General features: G+C 47.1%; 1 pseudogene; it reads left to right on the plus strand.

The window, feature by feature from the left end:
• Positions 1–309: 309 nt before the first annotated feature.
• LOC144143107 (uncharacterized) lies at positions 310–4,505 on the plus strand (annotated as a pseudogene).
• The last annotated feature ends 6,011 nt before the right edge of the window (positions 4,506–10,516 follow it).

A 10,516-nucleotide genomic window follows, 5' to 3' on the forward strand; every position in this document is an offset into this window, starting at 1 on the left:
CCGAATCATTGTTTGACGATAGGCAGGGTGAAACCTCTTAAAGCTGCCTAAAACCGCCATGTTCGCCACGTTTGCACAGGCCAAGGAAACCAAAAAGGGCGCTTACCCCAGCCACAAATAGACGACGCCCTCGACCACCTCTGCCACGCGAAGTATTTCTCATCGATGGATCTAAAGACAAGCTACGGGCAAATAGAAGTGGACGAGACAGACCGAGAGACAACTGTATTCATAACCACGGACGGCCATTACGAGTTCGAGGTCATGCCGTTCGGGCTGTGCACGGCACCAGCAACGTTTGAAAGAGTCATGGACACCGTGATAGCCGGCCTGAAGAGGCACTTCTGTCTCGTGTACCTCGACGACGTTGTGGTATTCGCCCGAAATTTCTACGAATACCTTGCAAGATTGCAGTCTATACTCGAGGCAATTCGGACGTCAGGGTTAACGCTGAAGCCTGAAAAGTGCCGGTTCGCGTACGAGGAACCCACGTTTTTTGGGCCATGTCGTCAACGCTGCGGGAGTCGTGCCCGACCCGGCGAAAACTTCAGCCATAGCGAACTACCCAAGACCGAAAGATAAGAAGGCCCTGCGAAGATTTCTTGGACTGTGCACATACTTCCGGCGCTTCGTCGCAAACTTTGCACGGATTGCAGAGCCATTAACACGCTTGACGAAAGGTAGCACCCTTTTCAGCTGGGAAAACGCCCAAGGAAAAGCATTCTGCAAGCTTCAACAACGACTGCAAAACCCGCCCGTGCTTGCTCATTTCGACGAAAACGCCGAAACGGAAGTGCACACAGACTCCAATGATATAGGATTGGGTGCTGTCCTCGTTCAAAAGCAAAGCGGTTGCGAGAAAGTAATTGCCTTTGAAAAATATTTTGTGCTTCTTTCGATAGAGCGCCCTCGGGCAAATACCCGCTTCTACCCGATTAAACTGGCAGGTGATGGCCTAGCTCTTTTGTAATACCATTAAAAAGGTGGGCACTGGCCTACCATCAAGTGGTATTTCTTTCCTCACGTTCGGGCGAAACTTAAAGATTCCTGTAGGCCCAAGCTTTCTATTGCGAGGCCTAATAAACGCATGTTCAGAAAATTCAGTTTTTCTTCACTCCCGTTTTCTGGTTTCTAAAGAAGATTTTAGCGAGTCCTGCCTGTAATACCGTTTTTATTCAGAAATATGCATGCTAGCGCGTTTATAACGTCGAAGCTGATTCTCAAATTGTAATTTTTCCTTTTCGCAGTTAAAAATAAGAGGATACCGAGCGTGAGCACGTGACCACGTGAACCACGGCGACAGCCTCGGGAGTGAAGACTTAGAAAATGCCGAGCACTTGTGGGTGTGTGCCTCGCGACGACTGCCCAGCGTCCCTATGCGCACGTTTGTCAAGTCAAGCCTGCCCGCATAGGGAGATTAACCAAGATTGCGGCGACCGCTACATAATTAAGTAAGCCAATCAAAAGCTGAGCGCTGGTGAGTGTGTGCCTCGCCACGACCGCCCAGCGGGCCCCTTCGCACGGTTGTCAAGCTAGCATACACAATTATGGAGATTGACCCAGACTGAGGCGACCGCCCGGCAGGTAAAACAAACATGAAAATTCTGAGCGCTCGTAGGTGCGTGCCCCGCGGCGACCGCCCTGCGTCACAGGTGGACGTTTGTCAAGAGAAGCATACCCACTTAAGAGGTTGGCCAAGATTGTGAAAACTTCCCAGTAGTTAAAAAAACCAAGAAAAGGCTGAACACCCGTAGGCGCGTACCTTGAGGCGATGCGTCTCTGGCGGACGTTTGTCAAGCCAAGCACAACCTCTTAAGGAGATTGCCAAAGATTTGCGAAAAAAAACGCGTTCACCGTACCATGGCAACACTAACTGGGAGCTATAAAGACTCCAGCGTTCGCCGTAATCGGGCCAATATTCGCTCGTAACGAGAAAGACAGGACATAGCGTACGTCCCTTCAAGGTGGTGTCGAATGACTATCCCTTCCAAAAAAATAAAGGAAGCTCACACTTGTAAAAACAACGACGGAGTAAATGTCTTTGTAGCAGCGAAGATGAAGCAAATACCCGGCAATCGTAGACTAAATCATTGTGATGGTCGTGAAAACTGCGTACAGCTTCCCTACATTCAAATCTTAGGCGTTAATGTGAGCTTCCTTCATTTCAAACTTGGGGGTTTGTCAAATCTTCTCTTCGTGGATTTCCTTGAATGACAATGTTAAGAAAATCTCCCGGAAATAAACTAGGTTTCGCAACACCAACCGCAAAAAGGGGAGGGCGGTTCTTTTTAACGCCGGCCTCGTCCTGACGTTAGAACACGGCTTACCAAAGCATCGGTATTCCGCGAAGTGTACCTTTTAAAGCGTCGCAGTGTGGCTTCTGCCCTCCCGAGTTCAAGAGGATAGGGTTTCATTATCGGCACCGTTAGTAGTGCTCGCTTTTTGGAAAGATTTATTTGAAGGGAACATCTCGAATGGGGTCAACGCGCACGGTGTCGCGCAGGCGAGTGGGTGAACTCGGTGGGAGTCAAATCAATCCCTTCCAACGCTTTCCCTTACCCGGGTATAGGGCTGCGCTAGAATTGGCTTATTGCGCAGTGGCATGCCCCGCATGTTTGGTGTTGATCATTAGCCTCTTACAAGGAATGCGTGGGGGAGGTAAAAAAGTTGAGTGCATTTTTACCACTGTCTTTTGCGCCAGTGCGTAGGAGTTTGTGAAAGGTAAAAGAAAAGACGGGCTTTGGTTATTCATTGTCGTACAATGCATGGTGTAATTTAAGGGCGATACCCACTCTTAAGGCCAATGAACAGCTGTTACAGAGCTGCAGCATGGTGACAGTTAACACAGTTCGACACATTGTGCCCAGTCGCGAAGGTGAGTACACTGAGTTAAAAAGATTACGTTTCAGCTCAAGCTCAGCGCGTATTTTCAATGCTCTGTGGGCCTAATTCACTCATAGCTAAGCGAGGCGGACCTGTGTAGTGCCCCTGGTGTACTACGCGCCTGATTGTGACCTAGAGCAGTGTTCTGTCTTGTCGAACGGGAAACGCCAGCGCGGGCCGTCGAGGGCCGGAACCCGCGTAACTTATCAAGCCCCTCGCCTGTCACCAGAGTTTTCTTCAAGCCGTGCGAAATTGAATACGTAAAGTGCATAAGTGCCCAAAGCAATCGAAACAACTGCACATGAGGTAAACCCTGTAGTGTTGTCTGTGCCCATTGTGGTTGCGGGACTGCCGGACAACGCCACAATCCGGGCGAAGGTTCCTCACGATGCACCTTACGTAGGTCCCGACGCGGTCATGCAGTCATGCAGGGCCAATCACTAAAGGATTTAGTGGACACGGGTGCTGCCGTCAACATTTTGGACCGTTCTGTCGTCGCTAGTGTGCTTCACTTATTCCAGTCCGCACCCGCCACACGGTTGCTCACCTTCAACGGAGCTAAGATGCAACCAAGTGGTTATGTGCTTCTGGATGTGAGGGTTCTCAGAAGGATCCACCGTGTCGAGCTTGTGGTAGCCGAAAGCCCAGTTTGGCCAGTAATACTCGGCCGTGGCTTGTGTCAACATACTGGTATCGAAATAACATTTTCGCCAAAGCCTGGGTGCATGCTGCGTGAAGACATTCCTACGCGTCCTACAGCTGGTCATTGGTTCTGCCTACCCACACTAATGTTTGCTTTCATCGTACGTTTCTTGCGTGGTATACGTGCAACCTGGAAAGCTCTTGTGGATCGTGTCTTCGTGGGGTTGCCGCACAAGGGGCACACAAATATTACATCGGACCAGCAGCAGCTGTAAGCACAGGTTTACCGGAAATGGCAAGGACTAGGGTGGAAGCGGGTGTAGAAGGCAACATGACTGAACACGTATTGTTTGAGCCAGTACTTTGCTCAGCCCTATTTAAGTGAGTTGCCAGCTGACCGAGGCGGTGTTGGAGCGTGACGACGACGGAGTGCTGCCAGTGCCAGAAGGTGGGTTACTTTGCCCTCGAGTGCTTCCAAGACGGAGCCGGCGGAGGAAGCAGGGGTGGATACCTGGGCCCGCGCAGCGTGTTACGACGTGGAGGCGGCCGTGGTGGCCGCACATGAGAGAGACGTGCTACCAGTGCAACCGGATAGGCCATTTTGCGAGGGACTGCAACGAGGCTACGGACCGATGTTACCGCTGCAACGGCACCGGCCACATCTCCATGGACTCCCAGCACAGACTGAAGATGTCTTGCTACAACTGCGGCAAAGTGGGCCACATCGCCCGCCAGTGCAAGGAGCAAGGAAATACGTGCAACATCTGCCACAAGCAGAGCCACATCTCGCGAGACTGCACCAACAGCAACCGCGGTGACCGAAAGCGCTACATCTGAGGCCACATGGAGCACATAATCCGCCCGAGGCTGGTATCAATGACCCTGTCGCCGACATCAGCAACCGGTGGAACGAGCGCGGGCACATAGCGCATAACTGTTTTGCCGTGTGCGCTAGGCAGTTGCTGAGGGCCTTGCCATGAGCTGTGACCATAGGCGCCACCGTTATACAGGCCTTCTCTTCGGCCTTCTCACCCTCCCCCCAGGAAAGGGGGGAAGTGTTATTGGTCAAGAATACAGAAATCTGAGGAGAAAGACAATCCCCATAGGGATCCGAGACAGAGATGGTCTAGTGAAAAGGAAGATTAAGACAAGGAAGGAGATCTCTTTCAGTTTAACGACTGATGTTTGGCCGATCCCCTGATTGGGTATGCGCCATTAATATGAGGCACAGCAACAACAACAACAACAAAATCGCGGGGCTGACCGGTTCGGACGGTGGATTAAACGTGTTACTGTGTTCCTGTTAACCGATGTGCCCTTGTGAATAGTGCCCCGAAGCATTTTGTTCGTTTAGGCCCAGTGACAGTGTAATATTTTCTTACACCGCATTCCCAGTTTACTAGTGGTACATGTACCAAATCCCAACGGGGTAAATGTAGCCATGAAATTTTTCGGGTACACATAGAAGTGCCAGAATCAGCTAAGAGAGCAATGCAAGAAAAACGATATCTAGTCGCGGATTTATTCCGTAAATTTTAAAAACAAGCAATAACCACAATCTACTCAGCCTGAACTTTGATTTGAATATGTGCTGATATGATTTTGACATGTCGTTCAGAAAAGGGCTGGAAAAAGACATGATAACGGCTCGATGGAATTCTCGCGGGCAGCGACCTTTTTGCAAAGGACTTCCTTGGGAACGTCTAGTGGCTCAGCTTTCATTAAACGCGTTCTCTCTTTCTCTCTCTCTCTCTCAAGTGGCTGCACATTTTGTAGTTAGAAAACATTAGCACCTCACCCTCTTGTAAGGAAGCATAAAAAAACATTGTTTCTGCAAAACATTGACAAAAACAAACTTCATAATGAATTATGCAGTAACAGCAATTGAGATACACAAAACCTGCAACAATGCAGAGTACATTGAAGAAGTAACGACGTTGTGTTTTTTAGCTGTTGAGAACGTTCGAAACAGCTGAAACTGCCTTCCTTGAAACATCCTTGTCTGCTTTAACAAAGCTGTCTTTTAGCTGGGTGTCACAAGAAATTGCCATAGCTTGTGTGCATCCGCGCATGACACCGTCACAGAAAAAAACCTCTTCATAGTAACCTATACAATAAAAGCAAAGTTCGCAACCAACCACAAAAGTGAAACAACAGTCAAGTTTTGTTCGGAATGCTGTTAAAATAGTTCCTCATTGGTTCAACTGCCCCAAAGTATATTTCCATGTCTGCACTAAAACATTTGTGGTTAGTGTTGGTAGGGAAGTAACCAGGAACCATCGTTAGGAATCACCCCCACTTAAAAACATAAGATCAGCTTCCACATGCTCACAACCGCTGTGTCCTCATTTTGCCCGATTCCGCCACCACCGACCGTTGCCCCAAGAAACGCAAAAAAGCCATCACAGTGGCGTCAACACTTCCAGTCCTTCGTGAAGATTTTCCTAAGACGCTCCTTAAGCAGAACGCGGGCCAAGCCGTGGCCGGTGTGCCCCTTTGCGCCGACCGAAAGTAGGAACACGTGTCGCAGGAGTTGCCACGAAGAAGGCACGCGCCGTCTCCTCAGGCGTCCTAACCCGGGAAGCTTTGACGAACACAAAGGGACAGCTAACGATTCCATTCAAGAGGCCGCAGTGCACCCGCTCATCTCCACCGCGCACTTTCACTTGTGTGTATACATTGCCCTGAGGCACGTGGGTGCCTCCGCAAAGAAGGGTCGAAAACTCAGAAAGGCTCTGAAGTTGCCGCGTGGCGAACGCAGCTGGGCTGCGAGTGTGTTCATGTCTTCCTGGAGGTAAACACGCCCCCAGCATGTAGCTCTACCCCCTCCTTTCACAACGCATTCTGGTGTGTTTTTGAGAGTGCACACGTGTGAGGTTATGCTTATTCTCCCAATTCGTCACCCACTTACACGGGGAGAGATAGAAATAGAATGCAAGGAAAAAATATGGTGCAACAACTGGCGCCGGGCATTGCAACACATCCACCAGGATGTCTTGGGGGATAAGAATAGCACAGAACGTGGATAAATATAGAATTAGATGGGCTGCGTTTTGTATTTTAAAACCGTCCCTGAAGCAAGAACACCCGTTGGTAATTCATTTATTAATTGATAAACGCCACCTCGAGCTTCCGGACCCAGCGACTCTTAGGTCCTTCAAAGTTGTCTGCATCTTTGTGAGGGAGGTTAATATGAAGGCCCACCCTGAAAGCATGATTGCGATTAGTCTGTTGGTTGCGAGAACCTTCGGCTATGCAGATTGTGCAAGGAAAGATATACAACCAACCCGAACTCCCGGTGATGACGGGGTGCATAAAGGTAAGGACTTACAAAGCACCCTGAAAGAAAATTTAGATCGGCCCAACGAGACATGGAAAGAATGATAGGAGCGACGCTTAGAGCAGGGAATAAAATCTGGGTCTCTGCAGTAAACTAGGATGGAAGGTATCCTGTAGAATAAATTAAACTACAATATACGTTCCATCCTAGCTTGCTCCGTAATCCCAGACCATGTGTTCAAGGTATCCTTTAGATTAAAAAAGAGGACGAAGCGGATTTTGGCTGGACCTGTGATAAGGAGAACTTACAATCGGTGGACCACCAGAACTATAGAGTGTGCGTGGATAGAAAAGAGTACAATTAGGGACAAGACCGTTGAGTCAACGAAGCAATCAGATCACGAAACGTGACCGCAAAGATACGTTCGGATACCTCAGGATAGGCGCTGTTCAGACTCAACAGAAGCCTCCATCCTACTTTACACATAAATAGGCTAATGATGATGATGATGATGAAATAAGAGAGGCAGCAGTAAACGCCAAACAGGGTTCTAGAGAAGTAAGTAGTCTCTTTTTCATGTCGTGAACAATACTTTTTAAAATTTTCAGAAGAAATTGGAAGAAATCACGCACCCTTGGGTGAACCGAACTCAAACCTTCCGGTTTACACCTTCGACGCTTTGCCAATCCAGCAACTGGGAGGCTGGGTTCCGTTTTCTCTCTGGTATGGTTACGTTTGTAGAACTGTAACCTACACTTGGAGATTGTAGCCAGCTCTGTTACAATCAACCCCTTTATTCTTACCAATCATACCATGAATTCACTGTGTATACCTTTTCATCAGAATTCGGCTCTGCTCTTTCCCAACCTTTGTCTCCCTCCCCCTATATAAATATATATATATATATATATATATATATATATATATATATATATATATATATATATATATAGAGAGAGAGAGAGAGAGAGAGAGAGAGAGAATCATAATGGGAAATGAGGGGCTCGTTGAATGAAGACAGAAATAAGAATTGGCAGTCGAAAAAACATCGGAAGGCAAAGGGGAGGATGTGGTAGGCCATTGAAACGGATCAGAAATTTGGAGACAGAAAGAAAGTGGAGGAAAAACCGCACCCGGCGGGCATTTTTTCTCCACTTTTTCTCTGTCTTTCCAAATTCTTTATCTGTTTCAATTACCTACCACATCCCCCCCTTTGCTTTCCGAGGTTTTGTTGACTGCCAACCCTTGTTTCTGATTATATATATATATATATATATATATATATATATATATATATATATATATATATATATATATATTCTTCTGTGTCTGTGTGTGTCTGTTGGTCTGTGTCTGCATAGCACAATTACTATGAAAAACCTTTGGCAGCAGTTGTATTTAAGAAGCCCTCAGGAAATGTTAACATGGAAATCACCGTAGTTCGAAGTATACCCAGATGCATTAGCGAAAGTTTTTGCGCCGAAACCTATTTTTGAATTCTACTTAACTGGAATTCGTTGTGAATTAATATCTTTGTAGCAGTGTGCTTTGAAAGCACATAAAGGTATTTCGCTGCGCCTTCATAAAGGATTTCTTTGACGAGAAGCACGAAGTGTTTTAAACGTCGTTGCTCTAGAAAATGTCGCAGAAACTACTTCTAGTACACAACATTAGCGTTTTTTTTTAATTCGCGTAGCGTGCATAAACACTAGAAGGCTGCAGAAACAGCAGAGATTTCATCCCTCCAGCTTCTACTGGGCTTTTGCACTAACATAGATTTCAGAACTTGCCGCTTAAAGTTCTCCAAAACTGGCACGCCCAGATCATTTTGTCCGCAGGCTTTCACATCCGTACCATAGTGGACCGCATTAGCACGCACTAGAACAGTCGGCAGCGGGCTTCCCAAACTCGGCGTCTGTACTGCGAGGTCCCCTGTGCTGCCAACTTTCGATGCGAACGCACGTCAACTAGCGACGAGAAGACCACGCGAGATATCATGCCAAGAACGCTGGGCAGAGTGTTCTAGAAGGTCGAGCTGGACGACGCCATGCGTCCCTCATGAGGCACACGCTCAAGTACCTCCGGCACTTTTCTCGCTAATTTTTTTGTGAGCGTCATTGGATCAATATCAAGCTTAAACACCTCTACTGTCAAAGCGAAGAATTTTCAATGAACCCTACGCCTACCAACATGTGTGGGAGTAAGTACGACAGAAGCATTCATGACTCCTTTTTGGACATTTATTGGCTTCTATTTCGTAGTGGGAGTTAAAATGGACAGCCTCGCCACAAAAAACGCCATCTTTCTAGGTTTACTGACATACAGCCGATTATAGGTTAACAAGAGAGCCCTGGTACTGTAGATTTCTTCAGGAGAAAAGAATTCTCACAGGAAGGGCCAGTGACTCATCTTTTTCAGGACTCCTCAATGAAGTTATCCGGGGAAGAAACAAAGGCGCGCCTTAACGATTCCCGACGTAGGAAGCCAAGCCCATGTTTGAAAGCCCGGCTTCACAAAGAGTTAAGCAGTGGCGGGTTTCCTGATTGAAAAGGTTGTCCGGCTTAGTCTGAAGCTTCACCAATGACTGCTGAAATGTCGACAAAAGCATGATTTTGCGGAAAAGCCCCCTCGACGCCCACATGCTCATCGAACGGCGGCCTCATAAATATAACGCATTTTTAAAGGCCGATATAGAAATAATAAATGTGCAATTTAGCATAAACCTTTGTTGCAAAACTTTTCTTGCAACACCACTTTCCAATAGAAGTATGAAGGGGGGTATATCTTATCCCGTTATAAAAACAACGCCTGATGTAGTTCCCGGAGGGTCATGAAGGTAAACTTTGACTACTAGTCTTTCGTAAATAGCTCAGCGCTGTTACAGCCAAAAAGTATATTTTTAACAAAAGAAATACAAAAAAGTTGAGATGTTCAGATACAGTGACGTAATATGTGAAGCAGGGACGTAAAAGTGGCCGGCATTAAAGCATACCTATCACTGTGCTAACTACAGGTTGACATTCAAGTGACACGATCAGATAGAAGTAATAGACTCGCCACAACCAACCAATCACGTTTCTTGGCGATGGCTTAGATCGCGGCAGCTAATCCCCAAAACCAGATTCTGTGACGTCATACATACACCAACGGTAAGGGGCTGGGGCCCAGCCACTGCTAAATATGTTTTCTTTGATGTCTCATATGCAGGGTTGTAGTTTGCGATAAAAATGGTATCGTTATTATCAGGTCAATGCAGTCATTTTAACGAACCAAACTTTCATTTTGCCTCAATCGCCCTTTTAGTGGCTTTTTTGTGATTAAAAATCAAGCGTTTTCTGCACAATATTATCCTTCGACTGAATTTTGGGTGAACTACTTCTAACTACAAGGAGCTTTTTTTTCTGGGGGGGGGGGGGGGGGGGGGGGAGGGCGGATGGGAGGCAACGTCTTTTGACAAAAATAGTGCAGTACAGTAACTGGGCAATTAGAGATGCCGCAGTTACACGCACTAATAACAACGAACCAATACTTAACACGGAGCATTAATCGCGGTCGTCGACGGAAATTGTAAAAAATAAACGCCGCATTCACGCTATGAAAAGCACGAAAAATATGTCGAAGCAGCCAAGTAGAAAATTGACGAATAAATATGTGCAATCTATGGTGGCGAGTTGAGCCAGTTGGTGCACATGCATTTTGGGGAACAGCGCT

Source organism: Haemaphysalis longicornis, unplaced genomic scaffold (assembly GCF_048455015.1).
Source record: "Haemaphysalis longicornis isolate Haplotype H1 unplaced genomic scaffold, Haemaphysalis longicornis Haplotype H1 scaffold_6, whole genome shotgun sequence".
Taxonomy (NCBI): domain Eukaryota; kingdom Metazoa; phylum Arthropoda; class Arachnida; order Ixodida; family Ixodidae; genus Haemaphysalis; species Haemaphysalis longicornis.